Below are 9,320 nucleotides of genomic sequence, written 5' to 3'. Positions count from 1 at the left end.
GTCCGGTACGGGGGCAACACTGAGGGTTGCGATCCGTTGCCGGACACGGAAAAAAGACAAAAGACAATAAATAAATAAATAAATACATAAATACTCATACCCTTCTCCGTCACCACTCTTCCACCTAGCTTGCTCTACACAACACCTATTCGTGTCAGCCTGTTTCTTCCTCTCTGCCTATTGTGGATATAGGCCATGTAGCCTTCTCTAGAACAGGCATTACCTGCATCATTTTTGCTCAATAAATTCTCATGAAGGTAGAGATAAAGGGGATGATATCAAACAGGGCAGAGAACCTTCAGGTGGGATTCTTTCATGGTGTGAAGAAGGAAGGCTCTTAACTGGAATCAAACAGATATGACTGTGTTAGAAATTCATTTTTATGACTTATCTACGGGGTAACCTTGACAAATTAATTTCTTAGTCTCTCTGAGCTTCACCTTCCTCTTCTGCAACGTGAAAATGATGATAATAGCATACACTTTATATGGCTGTTGTAAGGATTAAATGAAATACTCCATGTAAATCACCACAGTGCCTAGCACACAGTATATGTTTAATAAGTGCTAGCTATTATTATAATAACCTTGGAAGAAAGCTAATGATGTTATAAGTCCTCAAAATACTTTTTGTCTATCTGGTTCTTCTTGGGTTATATTTAAGCAATTTCACCACATATCCAGGAGATATCTGTACTTGATGCATTTAAGAATTGAAAAGAAGAGAAATCCAAATGAAATATGCGGTTAGAACTCATTCATCTGTCCTTTGGAGATTTTTGCTGCTGTAGAGAAAACTAAGTAAAAGAAGAAGACTAAGGGATCCTCCTTTGTTACTTGTATTAGTCAATACATCTAACAGGAGGCTGGTTCTTAACCTCAACATCTTAGAAATGTTTTGATAGCCCCTCATATACTAAAAAGGTTAAGACCTTTGGCCCTGGGAAAGACAGTGGCAATCACTGACTTTAGCTACTCAGGATCGCTTATTTGGCAATTGATATTGGCAAGTTTCTCAGTTTTTACTGAACTAATTTTCTTCCACTGTAAAATGGACATTAATTATTTATGTTTGGACACGGATTACTAAGTGTTCTAAGATCTCCGTATTTGAGACCCATAATTCCTTAGTGGGGTGAAAGACTGATTGGTTTATACAAAATGCCTTTGTCAAATGTTGTTTATCTCTGTGGGTCACATTAGATTTTGTGACTATTTCTCACACTGGTATAGCTCTAACCAGTTTCTGGCTCATTGCGTTTGTTTCCTTATGCCAATAATTTTTCTCTCAGCTGAAATGCTCTATTTGCTACCATCTCACACCATTCTTGGCTATATTAGCACTGAATGAGTGAGATTATGATGTAGATCTCAAGTCAACCAAAGGCATCTCATTTCCAGGCAGGAAAGGAAAACAATGAATGTAGAAAAAAGAAATATTGACTGCAGCAAGAGAAGGTAGAAACTCTAAATTTATCCATGTTGATTTGCCTTCTCATAGGGGTCCCCTTGGTGAGGGGTAACTACTGTTAAAAAATAAATTATCATGGAGAGAGATGTAGAAGTGAGGAAGATTAAGGAAAAAAAATCAAATCCATGTAGAAAGTATACTCATTCAGTAGTATGATAAGCTAAATATTTGGGAAAATTCACTCAATATAAAATACCTATTGATTAACACTTTAAACTGAAGCTTAACAGAGATTAATTAAATAAATAAAGATGCATTAAATGAAGATGAATAAGGATTAAATAAATATATTTACAGAAAAAGAAAGAATTTACCACTCATAGATACTCACTGGAACAATGACTAAAAAATATACTTCAAGAAGAAGGAAATTAAGACAGTAAGTATACTATTAGCACACAGAGATGGGTAAAAAGATTAATAAAACAGAATACAGAGCCCCCCAAAATCACCTATTATATAATATATATATATATATATATATATATATATATATATATATATATAAAGTTGATACAAGACAGAGAATATTGCAGTAGAGAAGATATATTTTCAATAATAGTCCTAGTGTTGGCATAACGGGATCCCTATCTCACATTATATATAAGCCTACCCCATGAAGATTGAAGACTTAAATGTGGAAAGTAAAATTCTAAAGCTCTTTGAACGTTATAGTAAAACATCCTTATGATACCAGGATAAAAAAAAGGATATCTTTTTTAAGATGCAAAAAACAAAAACCATAAAGAAAAAGTGTAATTTGACTAAATTCAAATCAAAATAAACTGCAAAGAAAATGAGAAGCCGACCAAAAATGGATAAGAAATATTCGTAGTATCAATAATCAATCAAAATTGTATATGCAAAATATATGAATACTTTCTACAAATAAATAAGAATGATACAAACAATTCTATCAAAAAATGGAGAAAAGGCACTAACAGATATTTCACAGAAGGGTAAATTAAAAAGCCAATTAGGGGCCGGCCCGGTGGCGCACTGGATAGTGCGCCGCTTGGGAAGCGCGGCGGCGCTCCCGCCCGAGGGTTCGGATCCCACATACAGACCGGTTCCTGCTCACTGGCTGAGCGAGGTGCGGGAGCGACGCCGAGGGTTGCGATCCCGTTGCCAGTCCCCGGTCCGGTACGGGGGCAACACTGAGGGTTGCGATCCGTTGCCGGACACGGAAAAAGACAAAAGACAAAAAAAAAAAAAAAAAGCCAATTAAACATCTGGAAAAATGCTCAACTCATAATCATCTTTGATATACATATTTTAATCATAAGAAGATGCACCATGAGACTGGCAAAAATTAAGGCCTGAAATGTCAAGTGTGGAGCAGCAGATGTGGAGCAGCAGAAATCATTATAAACTGTGTGTTTTAGTGAAAACTGATACAAACATTTTGCAAAGCAATTTGGCATTATCTTGTAGAGTTAACGTCTGTATCCTAGACCAAACAATTACATTCCTAGGTATATACCCTAAAATAACTCTTACATATCTGCACCAGTAGATATGTACAGTGCAAGAATGTTTGTGACAGTTTTATTTCCAATACCGAATAAACAAACGAAAACTTTGTAGGAACCCAGATGTCCAACAACACTAAAATTGACAAATAACATGAATTTATAGAATAAAAAAACAAAACACAGCAATGAAAATAATAAACTACTGTTGGAGAATGCTCTGCTATTACACATTGGCAGCCTTGCAAGCATGCACACATGCTGCACTGGACTGAACCACCACTAATCAGAGTCTTGGCAGAAGCCTTTCAATCTTTCTGGAACACAAGAGGATGAGTGGCTCGTGAGGCCACCTCCCACTCACTTCCTGTCTTTCTTAGGGACTGTCATGGGACATTTTCTTAGCACTTCCCAGGTACTGATGAAGTATGAGGCTTTCTGAAAGGTCTAGCTACAGACTATAAACCCACTGAGATACAGCCTAGAATTACTTGTTAGTAATGGGATATCCCACAACTACTGTTGTAGTCATCCAGCCCCTTTTAGTATCATTATTTGGGGTGTTTAGAACAAGGACCCAGTTACCCGGCATCTTTGGCTATCCTTTGTTTCACTCTCAATGTAAGTAACAAAGTTTCTGAATCTAAAAATGGCTTGTTGTATCTTAACTGGCTGAATTAGGCCTTAGCCTTGGCTTTACCTTATCTTGTGTGCCTGAAAACTACTTCTATCCCAGTAAACAGAGATGAGTCTTCGAGACACAATGTATGAAAACCAAATTGTAAAGGTATATTTACTGTACATTAGTAGGCACATAAAGTTCAAACACTTACAAAACTAAGCAGTGAGATCTTAAGGGCAGAGTAAACACAATGATCAGAATACTGATCAGCCCTGAGATACAGGGAAAGGATGCATCTGGAATGGGATGCCAGGGGACTTTGATAGTACTGGCAATGTTTAAATCTTCAGCTAAGCTGTGAGTGCAAATATATTCATTGCATTAGCCTCTGCACATTAATATAGTGGTTTGCATAAAATAGTCATGCAAACAAAGGCAAATGGACAAATACCATACACACCAGACCTACAGGAGCAGTGCTTGTCAAATAAAATGCACAGAAACAAGGTCACTGGCAGGTATACAGTTTCCCATTGCCCATTCATTCTAGAGCAGATCACAGCCACCTGTCAGGGCTGGATGTTATATCCTGGGGGAGCCACCCTGACCCTTGGGTTGGGAAGATTTTAAGCTGCATGATTAGGGAAACAGAAGCTCATGTTCTGGCTTGATGAGGGACCAGGACAAGATGGTAATAGGACATTGCAGAACCTTGACTCCAGCTTAATTTTTTGATTTGGGGTAAGATCAGCCCTATCCCTGGCATAATAAAAAAGCTGCAGTCCTGGTCTTGTGGTTTCAGCTGCATGATGTAGTAAACTAGCTGTAGGATTTGCCTGATAAGTATTCATAACTAGGGAAGTCACCGCCCTACCCCTGACATTCCTGGACCATAGGGTCCCAGGACTGTAGCTTGTGGCTGACTAGAATTGACTGCTTTCAGAACTAGGCCATCATAGTCTAAAGGGAATTTTAAAAGAGGTCAGCTCTTTTTCTGGCAGGCCAGACTTCAAGAGATGTCTTGAGCAAGCTAACTTTTACATCCAGAAATAATTTACAGTAATATAAATTTTTATGTTCTGTATGCCACAAAGTGCTACCTTATTGTAATACCAATAAATCAGAATTTTTTCATTCCCTCTAGAAAACCCTTTAATGGCTCCACATTGCATATCAAGTATGTTATACAACAGTTTTCTCTTCCTCTTCTGCCCTCCTACCCTCACAACCTATACACAAGGTTAATAATTAGCCTAGTATAGAAAGTTGTAGAGGCTGGGAGGCTTTCACTCCTGTAATTCACTAATCAAGGAGTAGGCTCAGATAAAATTGTGGCAGGAATCATTCAAGACTAGGGAATGAGGTGAAGAAAATTTCCAAGCAAGCCCCTATTTATCTACAACTTACGTTATCCAAGCAATTTTTTTTCTTCCCTAGAGAACACTATCTCTTCTTTTTAACGTATTGTGGTGCGTCTACTTCTCAACTCAGTGAATGACTGAGCCACTCATATGTGGTATTGTGTAAGACTCACAATGAAAAATCAAATGTTATTTTCTGCTGAGACAATGATATTGACTTGCTGATACTGCCATTATAATAATAGCTAAGTGCTTTAAATAATAATAATAATAATAAGTCAATGATATTGACTTGCTGATACTGCCATTATAATAATAGCTAAGTGCTTTAAATAATAATACCTAGTCTTTATGACAACCATAGGGGGTGAGTGATAGTCCCATGTTACAGACGCAAAAAATAAAGCTTAGAAAGGTTAAGTAATTAGTTCAATGTCACACTGCAAACAAATTGTACAAATTGTAGTCAGAATTTTAACGTAGCCCTGTTTGACTCCAAAGCCCAGGCCTCCTATGCTACAATGGAAGGAGTGTAAGTTCTGGAATCAGAAAGAATTGAATTCAAACACCCATTCTGGGGGTTGGCCAGTTAGCTCAGTTGGTTAGAACATGGTGTTCTAACAGCAAAGTCAAGGTTGAGATCCCTCTACCGACCATCCACCAAAAACAACAGCAGCAACAACAAATACCCATTCTGTCACTTACAGAAGAGAATATAATATGAGATGACTGGTTCTTACATGCTGATGCTAGCATTTTGACAAAATTGTGGCCACAAGACCATAAAGAGACTATTCTTGTGTTAATGAAAAATATTTTATTTCCATCCATAAAACACAATTTTTAATTCAATTTAACTTTGACAAGTATCTATGTGCCTATTGTTTTTTCCAAAACCATTCTAAGCCTATGAAGAATACATGGGCTTCTCTCAATAAATGTATGAACTCCCCATATGCCCAGAAATATTTCTTTGTCTCTGTCATTTTCACTATATACCAGATAGCCACTAGGTATGTAATGAAGATTGTAAGACACTTAACCATACCTTTGAAAATAAAAATTACACTATTATGATAATGATTGTTTAGAAAATAAATGAACTTTTGGGATCTAAGGATGTGTTCTAATATTGGATTGTAGTGATGGTTGCACAACTCTATGTTACTAAAAACCATTGAACTATACACTTAAAATGGGTGAATTTTATAATATGCAAATTATACCTCAATGAAGCTGTTAAAAATGGTAATTAAAATGTAGCTGCCCTAATATTATGTAATACTCAGGTAGAATGGACCAAAATAAATATGTTTTGCAATATATAAATAGCATATGAAGAACTTATCAAACAACATTGAGATATTATTGCTGAGAGGTGGTATGATTTTGTACAATGAATTTTGGTTTGATCTTTGAATCGTAAGAAAAAAACTGCTGCAGTAGTGACTAGATGCCCCCTTGACCAAACTTCTGTAGGCTCCTCTGATCCCTCTGCTCCATGGGGCTGACTTTGGGCTTCTTGCTCTGTCCTTGGAGAGTTCAGTTTCGGCAAAAATTCAGCCAAGTCAGCATAGTGAGAATCTTCACCCTCAATATCTGACCACATTCCTTATCCTCTTCCCTTGGTATTTGATCACCCTGGCCTGTCTCCAACAAGAATCCTGTCAAGTCAGGTGAGCCAGAATCTCCTCTTACCCTTGATGCTTCCTCTTAGTAATTTTCCATCTACTAAACCCACCCTGCTCATTGGCTTTAAATCCCTACTTGCCCTGTACTTGGAATTGAGCCAAGTTCTATACTGAGGTCTCTTCTCCCCTATTGCAATAGTCCTTAATAAAATCTGTTTTTACTGCTTTAACTTTTTCCTAAATCTGGTTTTCTTTCACAGTTTTTGGTGCCACAACTCAGATCTGGGTTGCAACCACCACCAGACTCTCAGAAAGGGCAACCTGTCCTTTCTGCACACAGAGAAACTTGTCTTGAGTCTGTTGCTTCTTTGGGTATTTGGGGGTGAATCTAACTGAAAAAATTGGGCTGGCTGGTTAGCTCAGATGATTAGACTACAGTGTTGAGAACACCAAGGTCAAGGGTGTGGATGCCCGGACCACACACAAAATCCAGTGTTCCAGATAAATGTCCACTGAAATACAGTGAGATTAATTTTGGTTCTTAAGATTCTGAGTATACTCTCTGAAGATGAGATCAGGCCCAGATTTAATTGTTGGAAAGGTACATACTGGGCTGGAAGTCTTTCTTCCTGGCTCTTTTTTCAGAATGAGATTCATTCCCTGATTCCTGGACCTGGCACTCAGATGGAAGGATTTTTTTCCTGGCTCTTTGTGAGGCCTCTCTGTTCTGTTCTCTCTGTTTTTCTGCTTCTCCGATGGGAACTTCTCAGTCAACTGAAAACTCTCCTTCTCAAACCTCTGCTGACTATATTTTTCACCACTACGGTCCTAATATTGTCCACGTTCTTTCTCACTAGCAAAACTTTACTAAAAATTCTCTTGAGCTACAATGGCCCCTCTGGAGATCCTGGGATACTCCCAATGTACCCATCTAAGAAGCATCCTAGAGGAAAAAGGAACAAAAACTTTGGATACATAATGGTTCATTTATTTCACTTGGTATAATGAAGCCGAAAATGGCTAAATAATTCAGACCTCAATGAAAAGAAAGCAAAAGGATTACTGAGCAATTTAGAATTGTCTTAGGAACATACTCTTCAGGATTCCCTGATATACGGCAGCTTATCTGCCTACTAGTTGGGCCTGAAGATAGTTCCCTTTGGTTTGACTTTTTTTTTTTTTGCTGACTTGCTGGTCCAAACCTTTGACCTCGGTGTTACAAGGTGGCGCTCTAACCAACTGAGTTAACCAGCCAGCCCTCTCTCTTTGGATTAAAAAAGTCAAATGAACCACCATTTCTGAAGACCTTCATGGGTCTCATACTACCCCTGACTCCCACTGGAGACTGAGAGAAATAAGAGAAAAATTACCAGGAAACTTTCCTCAGATCTATCCCACAAAAATCGATTGGCCATGTATTCAGAACTGTAAACAGCAAAGGGGCGAACTGTGGCTAACCACTGTCATCAATGAAGGACAATATAGAAAGAGCACTCAGGGTTGGAACTGACTTCCCAAATGGCTTCTGCTCTGGCCATGCTCTCAGACCAGAGCTCTCTGACATATTACAAAAAAATAATGACATACTACCAAAAAATAATACTAATTGGTAAAATGCAAACATATCTGAGTTCCAGACATTAAAACAGCATTATAACAATAACATTTCATTTTCATTGGAAAATACCCAATGCAAGCATATGGCATTGCAATTAAAACAGATGAAAAAAATAATGTAACCCATGGCAAGCTTCAAAACCAAGGGTTCCAATGATCTGGACATTTGCCTACATTGTAAGGAAAAATGACACTGGACCCAGAATTGCCCAGCCCCCAACCAGAGGAAAAAAGGCTGAGTCCTCTCCTCACCAGAGAATTATTGGCTCTTCTCCAGGGAAGTAAATATCCAATCCCTTAACCACCACTAAACTCACAAGGAGAGATAACCCTATGAGTTGAGGGGCATCCCACTACACTTCTCATAGATACTGGGGACGCATTCTACCCTTAACACCACCACATTTCATGTCCTTCTTTCTTGAAGTCACCAAAGTTCACCAGTGATGGGTTTAATAATTTACTTCATAATTCGCCTTTATCTCAACTTTTAATATGTCTGTGGGACCTCTTAAAGCTTAACGCAACTTTCTTCTCAGCTCTACCACTCCAATAAACCTGTTAGGAATAAATCTCCTCATGAATTGTGGTATAAAAATTTATTGTGCCCTCAAAGAACTCCTTGTACAGGTCCCCAACTCCTCCGCTTTACGTCTACGTCCCCTAACAACTTTGTCCAACCTCCCCGAGTTCCTTTGTCCCCTTCAACCTAGCACCTATTTAACTAAAGATTTAAATCAACTGTTAGACAGAATTCCCTCTTTCTATGGGCAAAAACCTCCACTAATATTGGACACATGTAGGATGCAGAACCATTTAGCATAGAAAGAACTTTCCATGCTCCCTCCCAGGATTCAATATTATTATTATTTTTCTTAATCATTACACAATGCAAACATTTTTTCTAGAATGACTTGAAAAACTCTGCCTGATAATCCAAGTTTTATTAGACAAAAAATTTCTGGTACCTACATCGAGTCCATGCAACACTCCCATTTTGGCCATTAAAAATTGCAATGGGAAAGAATATCAGTTAGTTCAAGATCTGAGATCTACCAATAAAATTGTCAAGCCTAGAGTTCCCTTGACACCTAATTCTAACACTATCCTGTCTGCTATTGCTTCTAGCACCCAAGATGTCACAGTC

The sequence above is a fragment of the Galeopterus variegatus genome, unplaced genomic scaffold (assembly GCF_000696425.1).
Source record: "Galeopterus variegatus unplaced genomic scaffold, G_variegatus-3.0.2 Scaffold5449, whole genome shotgun sequence".
NCBI lineage: Eukaryota > Metazoa > Chordata > Mammalia > Dermoptera > Cynocephalidae > Galeopterus > Galeopterus variegatus.
Note: the sequence above shows the minus strand (reverse complement) of the source record.